At 50.0% G+C, this 17,412-nt stretch overlaps 1 protein-coding gene across 1 annotated transcript in view; it reads right to left on the bottom strand.

Annotated features, from left to right (window-relative positions):
* The window catches only part of CHST8 (carbohydrate sulfotransferase 8), a 141,234-nt gene that overhangs the window by 73,288 nt on the left and 50,534 nt on the right, over window positions 1-17,412 (bottom strand). The window lies entirely within an intron of this gene.

The raw sequence follows: 17,412 nt of genomic DNA, 5'->3' as shown, positions 1-17,412 counted from the left end.
AGATGGGTGGCCAGATCCAGATCTGACAGATCCCAGGCTCAGAGGCTGTGTCCCTGCAGATGGACACCTGCTGATCCGGCCACTGCAGACCCAGGCCAGGCCCATGTTGCTTGCCCCCACCTTCACTCCCCTTGAAGTAGAAGAGACACCTGCCAAATATCCCGATACCAACTAGTGACATCAGTTGGGTCAAGCTGTGGGTCAAGACGGGGGCACCCTGGGACTTCCCTGGTGGCCCAGTGGTTAGGATTTCGAGTTTCCACAGTGAGGGGAATGGGTTCGACCCCTGGTCGGGAGAACTAGGATCCTGTATGCCATGTGACGTGGCCAAAAGAAAGAGATGACAGCCCCCCAAGGCCATCTGCCTAAAGGGAAGATGTAAGTTCCTGCAGTGGGGGGTGGGGCGGGGGTGTGGGGGGTGGTTCGAGCAGGCTATCACTTGTTCCCCTTATCTTCACCCGACCCTACCCACTTGGATTCAGGGACATCACCCTTTTTCCACCTAAGGAGCCCTTTGGGAACTTGTCCCTGCCTGGCACAGGGCAGTGCCCAAGGAAGACTGAGGCCAGGTGGGCAGTCCCCAGTAACCCCTGAAACACAGCAGGGTGCTGATCAGGCCCCAGACCAGTGTGCTACTCAGCGCAAGGATGAGCCCTGCCTGGAGTCTCCTTGCCTTGACATTCTGAACAGGGAACCCATCTCTGACCTGGCACCCAGGTGCTGGGGGAGGAAAGCCCAGCTTTTGTCCCTCTGTATCCAACCTGAAGATGGGGCATGAGGCAGGAAGTGATAATCAGAGAAACCCCACCCTCCCCTGCCCAAACACACATTCCCAAGGACTAGACAGTTCTCAGCAAGGCTCTGAGGCTGAGAGTTAAATTGCAGGTTTGGGCCTCTCCCCTCCGCAGTCTCTGTAATTATTTTTTCACTCAGTTAGCTTTAATTAACCTGCCCCAGGCCTCCATGCTCGGGAACGCGCCTGAATGCCAGGCTCTCTGGGCTGTGCGAACAGGAGTTTCCCACAACATCCCAGCTTTCATGTTTCGGAGGCAGTGCTGACCGGGCGCTGTTTGCCTCTAGCATTGGCTCTGGGGTTCCAGATGGCTCTGACCTCCTTGCAACGGCCCCTCCCGTACCCCCCCCACCTCGCTGCAGAGAAAGGTGGCTGCTTCCTGCCAAAACCAGGGATACCCTGCCTCCAGCTTGCAGTGGGTTAAAATGGGCAGCAACATGTCCCCAAAGGCTCAGACCCTGAAGCCCCTCAGGGTCTGTGGCGTCCTTCTCCATGGTGGCCCGAGATGGGACCATCCTGGGGACCTGGCTCATCATTCTGAAAAGACGCAGGTGCAGGGGTGCAGGCCCCAGGCTCCAGGGAAGGACGAAGCCCACAGCATGCCTGATGGCGGGCGGTCTCCCAGGACCCTCCCTCAGTGATGACAGGCCCTCTGTGCGGGACCCACAGGTTGAACCTATACGCAAGGCCGTGGCTATAGGGACACCCAGCTTATGCTGGCCAAGGTGTTGACATACTGCCTGCAGACACACCAGCCTTCAGAGTGAGACGCGAGGTCAGGAAACCAATCTGATCTAGGGTGAACCCCCAAATTAGGACATTTCTCAAGGAGGGGAGAAGAAAGAAGAGAGGAAGAGGGGAAGAAAGGATGGCAAGTCGATGGCCAGCAGACACAGTGGCCTGGTGAGGCAGCTAATAATGTGTTGCCCAATCCTGACCCAAAGACTATTTGATGAGAAAAAGGGACTCAGAGGCACGTGTGATCATTATCGCGTTGTTTGCATGGTGGCTGGCACTGCGGAAGTGGCTGCAGAAGAGCTGGTCAGCCTCCTCTCCCTTCTAATCTGTCACACGGTCACCGTTCAAGCCAGTACAGATCTCCCGCCTCCTCCAGCCACGACCTGTTCTCACTTGTTTCCGAAGCAGCCCAAACCAAGCCCACCAACTGGAGCCAGGCTTCCAGAAGCCCATGTGGCTGGAGCCAGGCTGAAGACCACACCCCTGACCCCAGAACCTGCACTTTCACGGTGGCAGAAGCATCAGCCATTCAAGCATCTCAGTCTAGAGACTCTCCCCCAAGAGAATACAAGCACCCTCGCTACACCCAGGGAAACTGGTGTTAGAGACATGCATGGCTTCCCCTGCCCAGACTTAGCTTCTAAGCCTCAGACCCCAGCCTTTCTCCCAGGGTGGGCTCTCACTGGAGACCATCTGATTAGCTAACTCCCTGCTTCATGCAAACAGGAATCAAAGGTTACCCTGTCTCCTCTCCTGGGGGAATGGTTTGCAGCCTGACTGAGTCTTCAAGGCCCCAGGAGGGAAAGAACGACATCACAGAATCTGTAGGAAACTCCTTCCTTTAAAGAGAGGTAGGTGAGAGATCACCAACAGACCACGAGACACTCCAGACGGTGGGCACATCTGATCCCCTATAGTCCCCATGAGAGTCCTTGTCTTCAAAGTCACATGTTATTTTCAAGGCCACAGGGAGATGATGTTCAAAGGCTGTCTCCCTCTCCTGCGAGTTGAGCTGCTGCCTGGGGAGGGTCACGACAGTCAAGGCTGGGGGTGGGCTGCCCTGGACCCCACAAACACATTCACAAGCCCCCACTCCCAGTGGAATGGGTATAGGCTCAGCACGCACTGCATCACACTCCGACGACAAGTGAAGAACCCTCTGCTACTTCCCTTCTAAGATCAGCAGACAAGAAGAAAATTCAAATGATGGAGTGGAAGGGGGAGGGGTGAGGCAAGAAAAATAAATAGCCCATTGAGATTTCAGAAGGTCCTGCCCTCCTCACAGTTCCTAGCGCTCCCGGTGGCTTCTCTCCCTGAGGCCCCGAATGGCGTCACCAATTTTTACAGGAAGAAAGAGAAATCCAATTAATCTTGTAAACACCTCCTGGGACACAGGGCAGGGCCAAGGATTTCTCCTATTTCCTTATTTATCTGATTTAAAATTTTGTCTCTAGAAAATTCACTTCAGGGCACAAGCAAGGACTTGGGAATTCAGCCAAAACGCACGCACCTCCAGTGGCGAAGGGCCGGCAGGCAGACGGACGGACGGCTCCAAGGACACAGTTGGCTGCAGATGCTCCAAGGCCTGGATACTCCCCCCAGTCACCCAGAGGACCCCCTCAGGCTGTGGAGACCCACCCCTGTGCCCCACTGGAGGCAGGAGGAGGCGTCCAGCCTCGCGTCGGTGGGTGCACCCAGTGGGTGTGCGGGCCCCGGGCCTGGGAAAGTTCTCTGTCCAGTCGCTTCCTCCTCGAACCGGCAGGAGTGAACAATGACGTCCCTCCTGGCTGAGGGCTCCAAGAGAAGCTGCTCATCGGGAGAGAGGCTGCTATGGCAACTTGAGGAGAATAGAGCCAGACATTGCCGTCACCTTGAATCCAGCACCGAGCATTCCGCTATGGCAGCAGAGGGGGCCACGCTTCCAGCTCTGCCCACACCAAGGCTGGCGCTGGGGCTGACCCACTGGCTTCCTTCCTCAGCCTCCTGGCCTCGGTAACTCATTTGCTCCTTGCTGAAACAAAGCACACAGCCCAGTCCCCTGAGAACACCACCTCCATCTGTTTTGTCAGAGTTCTTCCCTGTGTTCGGCTCCTGCTTAGTTCTGAGATGGGGTTCTTCTAGATTTCAGCTCATTAAAATCCTGCAGCTAATTAAAACTGCTCTAACGGCAGCGGCGATGGCAGCCGCAAACTCTGGGACGAGTCCCTCCAGTTTTTATACACAGGCATAAAGTTGCAATGCTCTGCAAGGATGACGGATGGCTGCAAGGGCTCAAGACTCTGAGGCGGGGGTGGGGGGAGGGGGGGCGCTGCAGACTCCTGCCTCACCGCTGACATGGCGGAGCGCTGACCTGGGTCCTGAAATGGGCAGGGCCCAGCCTCAGCACATCCGGGCAGGCATGACTGCACCCCATTCCTGGGGGAAGCATTTTATTTGATAACCACTCCCTTGTTACAAAGCAAGGATTCCCTCCAATCTCCCACGCTGTCTGCAGGGAGAGAGAAAGGCGACCCTGAGGCAAAGGCCGAGGTACAAATCAGGTTCAAACAGCCCCAAACCTTGTCCCCACAGCCCCACTAGGAACACCACAGCCCAGCTCATACAAAGAGGATGAAGGGAAGCCATGGCAGGAGGGTCCCGAGAGCCTGGCCAAGATGTCACAGGCTGCAGCTCCCTCTTTGCTATTAGGAATAGACCAAACTATGGGTATCATCTCTGCCCAGAACTTATATTTTTAGGGTACTTTATTACCCTAAATAAAGGACAGGGTATGGAAAAACAATCCTACAGGTAAAAAAACTAATTCCCTCCCCACCAGCTTGCAGGCAGTATCCTCAATCTTGTGAGTGTGGGTATCTCAGTTACAGCCCTCCCTCCACTATGTGGAGAGCATTCTCATGCCTGTTTTGGACTCTTCGCACATCTTTGTATTCCCAGCACTTAGCACAGTGCCTGGCACAGGTGATCAATAACCTTTGCCACATGTTGAATGAGTGTGAGTTAATAGAGGTGATTGGACCATCTGGAGAGAGGCACTTCATGAACCTGGAATTTTAAAAAGGTTATTTCTGTTTCAGGGAGCTGAGGGTCTGTTTTGATCAGGTCTGAGCTGGAATCAGGTTCAACGAGTAGTTCAATCCTATGACTAAAGAAGAGACAAGGAACTGAGCTCCACCAGGAAACCCGACAGAAACTGACAGCTCCCAAACACCCTAGGCACACTCACCACCAGGATGCCATTTTTGTATCTTCATGTTTGATAGGGCAGATTTCAAAACATGGGGCTTGAAGACTAATATATTTGTAGAGGTAAATGATGACTCTATTTCTACGAGTATATTAGAACACACAACACAAACAAATATATGTCATTTAGATCCTATAAAATGGATGATTCTCAAACCTTTAAAATACAGTATGATGCTAGGGAACTCCCAAACAAAAGGGTAGTTTGCACTGGTCAGTCGGTTCAGTCGCTCAGTTGGTTCCAACTCTTTGCAACCCCATGGACTGTAGCACACCAGGCTTCACTGTCCATCACCAGCTCCTGGAGCTTGCTCAGACTCATGCTCACGAATTGTTGATGCCATCCAGCCATTTCTTTCTCTGTTTCCCCCTTCTCCTCCTGTTTTCAATCTTTCCCAGCATCAGGATCTTTTCTAAGGAGTCAGTTCTTTGCATCAGGTGGCCAAAGTATTGTAGTTTCAGCTTCAACTTCAGTCCTTCCAATGAATATTCAGGACTGATTTCCTTTATGACTGACTGGTTTGATCTCCTTGCAGTCCAAAGGACTCTCAAAAGCCTTCTCCAACAATACAGTTCAAAAGCATCAATTCTTCGGTGCTCAGCTTTCTTTACGGTCCAACTCTCACATCCATACATGACTACTGGAAAAACCATAGCTTTGACTAGATGGGCCTTTGTCAACAAAGTACTGTCTCTGCTTTTTAATATGCTGTCTAGGTTGGTCATAGCTTTTCTTCCAAGGAGCAAGTGTCTTTTAGTTTCACAGCTGCAGTCACCATCTGCAGTGATTTGGGAGGCGCCCCCCCAAAAATAAAGTTTCTCACTGTTTCCATTATTTCTCCATCTATCTGCCATGAAGCAATGGGACCAGAAATCACGATCTTATTTTTCTGAATGTTGAGTTTTAAGCCAGCTTTTTCCCTCTCTTCTTTCATCAAGAGGCTCCTTAGTTCCTCTTCACTTTCTGCCATAAGGGTGGTGTCATCTGCTTATCTGCGGTTACTGATATTTCTTCCAGCAATCTTGATTTCAGCTTGTGCATTTTGAGTGATATACGCTGCATATAAGTTAAATAAGCATTGTGACAATATATAGCCTTGATGGACTCCTTTCCATATTTGGCACCTAGTCCATTGTTCCATGTCTGGTTCTAACTGTTGCTTCTTGACCTGCATACAGATTTCTCAGGAGGCAGGTCTAGTGGTCTGGTATTCCCATCTCTTTCAGATTTTCCACAGTTTGTTTTGATCCACACAGTCAAGAGCTTTGGCATAGTCAGTAAAGCAGAAGTAGATGTTTTTCTGTAATTCTCTTGCTTTTCCTATGATCTAACACATGTTGACAATTTGATCTCTGGTTCCTCTGTCTTTTCTAAATCCATCTTGAACATCTGGAAGTTCTCGGTTCACGTACTATTGAAACCTAGCTTGGAGAATTTTGAGCATTACTTTACTAGCGTGTGAGATGAGTGTAATTGTGCGGTAGTTTGAACATTCTTTGGCATTGTCTTTCTTTGGAATGAATTTGGAATGAAATTTCTCTGGAATGAAAACTGACCTTTTCCAGCCCTGTGGCCGCTGCTGAGGTTTCCAAATTTGCTGGCATACTGAGTGCAGTACTTTCACAGCATCATCGTTTAGGACTTGAAATAGATCAGCTGGAATGCCATCATCTCCACTAGCTTTGTTCATAGTAATGCTTCCTAAGGCCCACTTGACTTTGCATTGCAGGATGTCTGGCTTAGGTGAGTGCTCATACCATTGTGGTTATCTGGGTCATGAAGATCTCCTTTGTATAGTTCTTCTGTGCATCCTTTTTTTTTTTTTTTTTTAACATGAGAACTCCATGAATAGTAGTTTGCATGGGTTGATCAAAACCCAGTGAAAGCAATTCATGGTATAACATGAATGAACCTTGAGGACATAACGCTATGGGAAAGGAGCCAGTCACAATAGGCAGAATCAAATACTGCATGATTCCATGTAGACAAACTCAGAGACAGGAAGCAGAATAGTGGTTACCAGGGACTGTGGGGGTGGGGGTGGGGAATGGGGATTTATTACTTAATGGGGACAGACTTTCAGTTGGGGAATATGAAAAAAGTTCTGGAGAAGTGCAGAGGTGATGGCTGCACAACAATGTGAATGTACTTAATGCCTTTGGACTTAAAAATGGTTAAAATGGTTTACATCATGTATATAAATAACAACAATATTAATTTTACTTCAATCAAAAATCAGTGAAAGCAAACTGAGCAGAAATCACTATCTTATCGTTTCACTCATCCCACAGGTGCAGGCCCAGGCGCTAAGAAGGACCAGAATTGTCAAGTTCATGCCTGTGTGAAACATGACCAGGATATAGAGGAAATGGGTTTACAAACCCCGGCAGCCCCCTCCCTGCAAAGTGGCCAGATGTCATGGGATGCAAGCAAGGCTCAGAGCAGGGGGCCCAGGTTCTGGGCCTGGCTGTCCCTCCAATTTAACTGTTGACCCTTAGGACTTGATATGCCTAATCTTGGAATCAGTCTACATCCAAAATAAGCACTGTAGATGAGTTTCCAAGTTCCTTGCAGCTCTAGGGTGTGACTAACACGTCTTGGAGAACAGAAAGACATCTTGTGAATTTTATCTGCAGGAGGCCACTTTCAGGCAGAGCAGGTGGCCCTCTGGCGAGGTGTCCCTCACCCACAGCTGCTGACTGTCCCTTGCCACAAATCTGGGCCAATGCTGTGTCTCTAGGGACCAAAGCTGCCAAACTGTTTCCCTTCAAGATAATCTCATCCTTATCGTAAAGGACAAAGGACCCTCATGCAAGTGTCAAACTGGAAAACATGTTCTCAGGTTCTTTCTGGTCCACAGTCATGCCTGAGGCCTGCCTGGTTGAGGCGAGTCTCTCTCGGGGCCACTCTAGCTGGGTGACCACTGCTCTGTGTTTGAACCCATCAAGTCCAGCTGGGACAGTGCCTCATTTAATGATAAAAATCATTTTAAGGCAGAAGTCTAAAAAGTCTAAACAGGGATAATGATTTAAGTCCCACCACATTCATGGTCACCGTTGTCATTTAAAAATCTTTAATTTTTAAAGAATGTAAAAGGGCAACAAGGGGCATCCTTGTGGTGATAGAAATGCCCTCTATTTTGACTGTATCTATGTCAACATTCTTACTGGGATACTACACTGTAGTTTTATAAGACATTACTATTGGGGAGAAATGGATAAAGGTACACAGTATTTCTCTGTATTACTTCTTACAATCATATGTTAATCTATAATTATTTCAAAATAAGAAGTATAATTAAAAAAATCAAGCACTTGAAAGTTACTGGCCTTTCAGCTCATGCATAATGGAAGCTAAATTCTAATGTTGTGCATGTAAATAATAGATAACATTTTCATGGATCAGCGCCATCCTCTGTTGTATAAGAAACACTTTAAAGGTAAGGGAATATGCCTTTAACAGGAAAATTTGATGTGTTAGCAACTACTGGTTGATCTTTGTGCATTTTTCAATTGCAAATTGCACTTTAAAAATGCAAACAATTATTAATATTGATTTGGACTAAAACAATATTGAATTTCAATATATTTCCAGCTCTTTTATGAATTACCCTGTGGATACGTGGTGATTATGATAAAAGAGTATTTGCATGCTCGATTTCTTTTCAGTGAGGAACCTTGAAGAGGGCTGATGTGATCCATGGATAATGAACTTCACAGGGACAAGGCTGGCTCCAGAGTCCTCTGCCAGGTCCTTAAACTTAGCAGCTGGAAGGAAATTTCAGGGCCACTTTCCCCTCTGGACTTTATCCAAACCAGTATCACAGAGCACAGGCTGTGAACAAGTGCTCTGCAAGTCCGGGAATGGGGCTTAGCATCAGTTTGTTTTTTTTTTTTTTTAAGTTTTTAAAAATGTATTTATGTTTAATTGAAGGATAATTGCTTTACAGTATTGTGTTGCTTTCTGCCAAACATCAACATGAATCAGCCATAGATATACCTATGTCCCCTCCTTCTTGAACCTCGCTCTAACCTCCCTCTCCATCCACTCCTCTGGGTTGTTACAGAGCCCTGGTTTGAGTTCCCTGAGTCATAGAGCAAATTTCCATTGGCTACCTATTTTATCCCAGCAGGGTCTGTCCTCAGCCTGTTGGGGCTTCCCTGGTAGCTCAGATGGTGAAGAATCTGCCTGCTAACGCAGGAGGCCCCGGTTCGATTCCTGGGTCAGGAAGATCCCTTGGAGAAGGGATAAGCTATCCACTCCAGTATTCTTGGGTTTCCCTGGTAACTCAGATGGTAACGAATCTGCCTGCAACGCAGGAGACCTGGGTTTGACCCTGGGTCAGGAAGATCCCCTGGAGGAGGGCATGACAACCCACTCTAGTATTTCTGCCTGGACAATCCCCATGGACAGAGGCGCTTGGTGGGCTACAGTCCATGGGGTTGCAAAGAGTCAGACACGACTGGGAGATTAAGCACGTCTGCTTTACATACAGTAACATGTTTCCCTGTTACCCTCTCCATACATCCCCTCCTCTCCTTCCTGCCCCACTTCCCATGTCCATAAGTCTGTTTTCTATGTCTGGGTCTCCACTGCTGCTTTGCAAATAAGGTCATCAGTACCATTTTTCTAGATTCCATATATATGCTTTACTGCTACTGCTAAGTCACTTCAGTCATGTCCAACTCTGTGGGACCACATAGACGGCAGCCCACCAGGCTCCCCCGTCTCTGGATTCTCCAGGCAAGAACACTGGAGTGGGTTGCCATTTCCTTCTCCAATGCATGAAAGTGAAAAGTGAAAGGGAAGTTGCTCAGTCGTGCCCGACTCTTAGCGACCCCACGGACTGCAACCCACCAGGCTCCTCCATCTATGGGATTTTCCAGGCAAGAGTACTGGAGTGGGGCGCCATTGCCTTCTCTTATATATGCTTTAGTATACGATATTCATTTTTCTCTTTCTGGGTGTCACAGCTTTTAAGAGAAAAGGAATAGACATTTGTCATGCTTTGTTAATGTTCCAGGCATTATGCTGGGTACTACATAAACATCTCATTTAGCATTCACACAATAACCTCTCGAAGTGGAAATCTTTATCCCTGTTTGTCACAGGACTGGTTTTCTGTAAGGAGAGGTTGAGATAGAGTTTGGGGTGCAAGATATTATCAAGGTTCAATATCTGTGAAGAGAAAAGGGAGGAAGGGGAAGTGAGTAGAAGGAGAAGGTGGTCAGGGACGCAGGTTCGACAAAGCCTGGATGGGAGCTCAGGAGTGGCTGTCAGCTGTCAGAGCATCCAGCAGCCAGCAGAAATGGCTGTGCCCATATGCTTCCACCTGATTCGGTAGCTGGGTGCAGGGTGCCCGGGGAAGGGCATGACGTGGGATGAGGCAGTTTCCTGCAGATCCCTAGGGAGCTTACAGCTGACCCCCCTGTCCCATGGGTGGTCAGTAAGTCCTTCCTGGAAGGGGCTCGAGGAAGCATATCTCCAAGTCCTCTGCTCTGTTTTACAAATGATAAAATTAAGACCCAGAGAGACTAAACATTGTCAAGGTTACACAGTAAATAAGCCACCCCAGATCTCTTTGACTTGCTTCTTCCAAACAAAGGCGTAGATCAGACTGTGCTGACCTTCAGTTACTGAGACACAAGGGTTTGAAAGTCTCCTGAGGAACACGCAGAAAGTTTGACTGCGTAAGCAGACACCTTCGTTTCACCTCTACTAACATCTCTGCAACACACACACGTGTGCCTGTGCGCGAACACACATACGCTTACTTTTTGGCAATTATCTCATTGCTAATGGTAGGCGGGGACGTGGATTATTTGGGTTAAAAGTTCCCCTGACGGTACAGCCTGGAGAGCATCGTCCCTCCCAGCAGAGCTGTCGGATCTTGCCAAGAGCAGCAGACGATGTACGAAGCTGCACGGCCTCCTTTTACTTTTAGAAAGCACTGAGCTGTTCACATTTTCCAGCTGCTCTGACATCCAACAGCCACAGCAGGGAAAATTACAGGGAGGAAAAAATTGCATATTTACTTCTCAAAATTGAGAGTTGGGGTATAATATGGACAGAAAGGAGTGTACGAGTAAACCCAGAATGCCCTGGCCCCTGGCAGGGTGCAGCTGCTGCCAAGTTGCAAATGGGAATCCACAGACTCCAGGGGAGGAGAGAATGGCAAGGAGGGCTGGCTTCCTTCCAGGGAATCCCTCTCCCTGTGCCGCCCCCAGAGGACTTGCCTTTGTGTTCCCAGCTGGCAAAAGTGCCTGGCACAGAGGCGGTATTTGGGCAACGTGTGGTGAGTGATGAAAGGTTAGGAAGAGGAGGGAGGAAGGGGAGGAATGCTTGTGCCCTAGGGCCAGCTGAGTCCTTTTGAAGTTGACATCATGTGGAGCCTGGCAGGTGTCCCCTGGGTGTCCTGTGGGACCAGACTGGCTTTTCTGAGCTGGCTCTGGGGCTGACCAACCACATTCTTGATTTTTACTAGTCCAGCATGACTGTTCCTGGATTTCTCAAAACAGGCTGGCTCCTTCCAGCCTGAGGGCTCAAAGACTAAGGATATGGCAGAACAATCAAGTCTGTTGGCTCTGTTCTGATTGTTGTGTGGAGAATCGGGTCTCTCTCAGGCTCTAAGGAAGGGGCCAAGACTGTGAGTGACCTGGAAGTTCTAATGAGTGGCTATGCATGAGGTAGGAGCCTGCCTTCTTCACGAACTTCTGCCTCATTTCTTCCTTCACTTGACTTCCCATATTTCAAGTCTCCTCCCCCTCAATGCTTTCCCCCTCTTTCATCACAGAGTGTTGGAAAACCATAAATTTAGGACTAACCTCCACTCCCTTCTGTTTCCCCCTACATCCAACTGTAGACTTGGTCCTCTGCACCTGTCCTATGTTTTCCAGCCTTTCGGGGGGACTGATTCAGCACTGGGTCATGGACAGCTCCCTACCTCCATCCCAATCCCTGTCTTGCATTTGCTGTCCTTCCCTGTTTAAAACCATCTGAGTGTGTCCAGTTCCCCTGTGGTCCAAGTTTAAATATCTCAGCATGTCTCACAAGGCCTGTGAGTACCGAGTCTCATATCTTACCATTTCCTGACAGCCCCAGGCCAGGCAAGGCATCTGCCTTGTATGTTTTAAAGAGGCCGCAGGCTTTCCTCCAACACAAGTTAACAGTGAGAAGTTAGTGTAGAGAAACGATCACTGGACTCTGAACTGTCTGCTACTTAACATTAAATTTTCTCCCTGGGAGACTTTGGGCATCATCATTTTACATTTCTGAGCTTCAGTTTTCTCAACCAAGAAGTTAGTCTCTGGGAGACTGATAGCATAAGGCTCTTTGTGAAGATCCCTGCTGTGATGGGATGCTGTTCTGTGGTGGAGCAAAGAGGCTCAGGGAAGGTGGAATGGGATGCTGGGTCCCTGTCCCTTCCCTGTGGTTGATCTTGCCCCTCTCGCCAAATGATTCTGTTGATTTTTTTTTGCTTACCTTGAACAACCTACAAGGCAAGGGTGGGGGGTGGGGATGGGTCTGGCTTTTCTCTCCCTGAGCCCGTAACCTCTTTTCTGAAGCCTTGAGTCCTGGTTGTCCTCATCTTTCAGTCTCAAGGACACAGGCAGGTAAGGGTTGAACCTTTACAACCCTGGACATGCCATGCTTGCCAGGCTGGAATAGTGGACAACACTCAGTGAACTGGGAGCATCTGAAAGCAGAATAGTATCCACACAGGCCCCATGTTGTACCCTGTACCACTCTGCACGTGAAGGGGCACTTGAGTCCTGACTCTCTACAGGTTGCTAAAAACAGGAAGACACAGGTGCAAATACATATTTTTATGATATGAGACTCAGAATGCCAATCGATGGTCTTCAGTGAACCTTTGCTTAAAGCAGCCCATTTTCTAAAATGGGCTTTCCTGATGGCTCAGATAGTAAAGAATCTGCCTGCAATGCAGGAGAACTGGGTTCTAACCCTGAGTTGGGAAGATCCCCTGAAGAAAGGCATGGCAACCCACTCCAGTATTCTTGCCTAGAGAGTCCCATGGACAGAGGAGCCTGGTCAGTTACATAGGGTCAAATAATCATATGAAATTTCGATATGAAAATTCTTTTTTAAATGACTGTTGGTAGTGGATCCAAATCTTCAGATTTTCTTGTTTGTAAACCTGGATTTTTAACTTGAAATTTCCTGATTATCCAATTGGCAAGCAATGTACATTTTAAAAATAGACTTGAGCCAATAAAAAACTCATATTCAAGCTGGATTTGGCCTGGGCTCCACTACTGCTGCCTATGCCATGAAAAGCAAAGCCTGGATTAAAGGAAAGCACCTGATCACTGGATAAAAAGATGCCTAACAGTTCAAGGAATTTTGTGCAAGATCAGCTAAGGGGAGAAAAAGCTTATGAGTCAGTCACATTGGAGCAAAGCTGCAGCAGCCCCGCTGGGTCAGGAGTGGCTTCCTATAGCTCTGGAACCGGATGGCACTCAGGCAGAAACAGGAGCTTCCAGCCCAGGGCATCTGTCTCTGCCGAGTCACTATGGTGAGACAGGGGAATCACGACATAGGATCCCCACAGAGTAGTGGCAAACACACAGGCTCACATTCGACTGTTCCTGCTACGGACTGAATGGTGTCCCTCCCTCCCAGTTTATAGGTTTAAGTCCTAATCCCCAGTGCCTCAAAATAGGATATTATTTGAAAAGAAGATCATTGCAGAGGTAATGAATTAGAATGAGGTCACACTGGAGGAGGGTGAACCTCTAATCTAACAGGACTGAGGTTCCTGTAAAAAAGGGGAAATCTGGATACAGACATGCCCATGAAGAGATGCTCTGAGAGGATGAAGGCAGAGATTCAGAAGCCAAGGGGATGCCAAAGACTGCAGGCAACCCCCCAGAGGCCTGGAACAGACTCCTCCTCACCATCCTCAAAGGGAACCACTTTGATCTCAGGTGTCTGGACTCCAGAACTGAGACAGCATGTTTGGGTTGTTTAACCACCCCCAGCCTGTGGTATTCTGTTACGGCAGTCTCAGCAAAGGAATATACCTCTGTAGCAGAAGACTCAGCCCTCACCTACCGGGCAGCATCCTCGGTGGGAGAGGGAGGAGCTGGGGTGTTGCCAGGAGACCGGCTCTCGCCTGGTTCAGTGGTTGCCATCAATTGTGTTCAGTGTCAGGCTCAGCATTTGCCATGATCCCTGTGACAACCAGCACATGTTTGGAGGTGAATAATAGAAAACCCCAGCTTGGTGGGAATCTCAAAATTTCACGGTGTCACCAGGACTCAGGTCCTTCCTGGGGCTCTACTCCTCTACAAGCGCTATAAGGGTCCCCGAGACACAGGTTTTATCCTCAGATGGCTCCTTTATGGTTGTATGGTGGCTAAACCATGGTCCAACTTGCAGCCATCCTCATTACAACAGGACAGAGAGAGTCCCATCCCCAACTGAACCCTGAGCTGATGACACCTCTGGGCTGGGGGAATGCCCTCTGCTGGTGGATGCAGGCCTGGGTTTCCTGGAACCAGTGGGGTGGAACTGGCCTCCCAGGAGCTGAGGGGGGGTTGAGTTCCTCCCAATCTCAAAGACTAGGGAACAAGAGGCGGAGGGAGAGGTGACCTGGAACTGGCCACTGAGTTCACTGCACAGTTATCTTGTCTGCTCCATACAAAAGCTGTGTGAACAACTATACCCCCATTTTAATGATGAGGAAACAGACTCAGAGAGGCTGAGTAACTTACCCAAGGCCGCACTGCTAGAACTGGTGGTCATATTGGAATTCAGAGCTAAGTTCAAAGGACATGCTCTCCACCATTCCTCTTGCTGACCGTGGAATCAACCCTGCCTGTGACCGAGGGAGGCATATTCCAGACACTCACCAGCACAGACCTGTATCGGTTGTGGGCAGGGGGTAGAGGAAGGGGGGGTGATCAGGGCTGCTCTGCGGCTCTCAGGAGCCCTCTCTAAGCCACACCCTGCCTGCAACACTGGCCCCCTGGCTCCCAATCAGACACTTGAGACACAGTGAGAGCTTGAGGGACCACAAGAGTGAGGAAGAGGGCCCTTGCTCATGCATGAACGCTTATGTGACTACATATGTGCCCACATATGTGTAAACAGGCAGACCTGTCTCTGTGACTCTGGCCTATGGATGGAGTGAGTGAAGGCCGATGTACGTGTGCCTGGATGAATATGTGCATGAGTGGACATATGTGTGGATGTGTGTGCATATGTGTGCCGATGTGTGTGGGATCCACAACCTCTCACCTCCCTGCCCTGTGGCCACCAGCTGGGAGCAGTCCAGCTGCAGCCCAGGCCATTCCCAGCGCCTGGACGATGACCGCAGCGGCCCTCACCCCCAGCCCAGCGGTGCTCCCCGACCCCAACTGCTGCCTGGGGTCAGGCCTCCTGCCTGGGAGAGGAGAACAAGGCTTGCTTTTCTGCAGGGCCCGGAGGGAAGGCGGTAAGAGGCTGGGCTGGTGGGGGGGCACTCAGGGGTGGCAGCCCAGCAGGACCATCTGCCATCTGTGGGGTGCCCCCCTCTCCCCGCTCCATCCTCCTTCCGCCTCAGGGTGCATCACTCTGGCGACCCCTGGGAATTGGAAGCTAATTTTCCACGATCATTAGTGATGGAAAGACCTCAGGTTCTGCCTTTAATTAAAGTCAAACGTGGGACTGAGGAGACGCGCTGCACGCCGGCATCCTTTTCTCACTTGTAAAAGCCATATGCAAATAATTAAGCCAGGCATGGAAGCCATAATTAAAAATTTCACAAACCCCCTCATTAGCTGAGCAGCCTGCATGGAGGAGTGGAACTGAGTCCCTCCCCCATGTTGGCAGCAACTCCAACAGATGGTTAATTGGGGCTGGGCGGGGAGAGCAGGGCTGCACCTAGGTGACCGGGCACCTGGCAACGAGCTGATAGGGTGCTGACCTCCCAGACCAGCAGTGATGACCTCTCACCTCCATCGAGGAAGCTTCCAGCTAAGGACCAGGGCTCCCAGAGTGATGTGGGTGACTCCAAACATCCATCCGCCTATCCCAGGGCAAAGAGGACCACAACACAGGACCCCAGTTCCCAAATCTCACAGCCTCGCTGGTTCGAGTCCTCACGTGTACAACTAGAGCCTAGAGATGGCTCCAGCGGGACCTCATCGAAGTCCCTCCCCTCAGTGTGTCCAAGGGCGTGGCAGGACCCTTGGATGGAGGCAGGCTCAGCACACCACTTCTCTCTCCCAGCAACTGTGTGTGCAATGGCCCTTAATACCCCTCCATGCACACAGATGTCCCAGTACACAGATGTACAGATGTACGGTACACAGATGTACAGTAAACTGTAAGCTACTCATTACATGCACAGGCCTAGGGGCCACTGTGCAGTGAATGATCGATCTGACAACAGAGGCCTCAGACAGGATACCCCGCCCCACCCCAACCCCGCCAACATCCCAGAAGCACTCCATCAGCCCCAGTTTCAGTCAGCATCCGGAGAGCTGTGAGTGGAGTGACGTGGCAACCTCATGGTCCCAGTCATCTCTGGCTCTCTCTCCCCCTCCAGCCCCTGAGCCTCAGCCCCTGTAGACAACTGGTCCACCTTGTGTCCTGAACTGATCCTGCCCAGCCGGTCATCGCAGGTATAATCTCCGTGTGTTCTCTCCCACTGCCAAATGAATATTCGTTCGTCATGATCGCCACCGCTTGCTTTCCGTCCTGCCTGATCAATGCCACTCCTCTGAAGGAGCTGTACTTTCCAGAGGCACTGGTCAACACCTGGGAAGCTGCCATCGAGCATGAGGACAGGACCTGTGCTCCTGGCTGAGACCAGCCCTCCTCATCTGTAGACCACCGGCCATGACCGTCACAGACTGTCTACACAGCTGGCTCTCAGAGACTGGCTCTCCTTTTGCGGATTTGGGGATCTTATGGGGCCACAGAAAGTCACAGAGCCGAGATCTGAGTTCTGTCCTGCTCAGGTCAGTCTCAACCCAGAGGAGCCCCCATCCGAATTTTTCACCAGGTGCCTGAACTCACCACCACTTTCCACCTTCCTGGTGGCTCGGGAAACATCATTCCTCTTTCCGTCTCTCCTCTGGAGAACAGGGGACGCGAGTCCTTCTGCCAAGGACCATCAGACACATCCCTTACCCCCTGAGCATCCTGCTTCTGGAAGCTGGCCCAGTGCAGCCTTACTCTTGTTTCTCAGCTGTCCCCAACATGCTTTGATGGGCAGTTCTGCAAGTCAGCTCAGGGTACTTCAATTCGCCCACCTTCCAAGTCAAGCTGCCCTGATGGGCAGAGCCCCTGCCCCACCTTCTCCTTCTGTCCCTCTGTTACTGACCAGGGTTCTTGGCTTTCCTCAATCAATAGAAATTAATAAGACCAGATAAGAAACTCATACAAGGCTTTTCTGGAGCCCTGCTGCAGCGAGGGAGAGTGAGCTGTTTCCTTATATGGGGTGAGGGTAGGGGTGGGTTCAGGGGTCAGGCCAGAGGGGTGGCTTGGGTGGTTTGCCCACTCCTTTGGTGACGTTGTATGCAGGGGCATGCATGGTACCCTGCTTTTGCTCCTGGATCTTCAGAGTGGCAGTTGGGTTTTTCGGTCTTATATCTTGTTGTCCATAATTTGCCCCAACTTCACA

The sequence above is a fragment of the Ovis aries genome, chromosome 14, assembly GCF_016772045.2.
Source record: "Ovis aries strain OAR_USU_Benz2616 breed Rambouillet chromosome 14, ARS-UI_Ramb_v3.0, whole genome shotgun sequence".
NCBI lineage: Eukaryota > Metazoa > Chordata > Mammalia > Artiodactyla > Bovidae > Ovis > Ovis aries.
The sequence above is the reverse complement of the archived record's forward strand: the minus strand, read 5'-3'. Positions and strand labels throughout refer to the sequence as shown.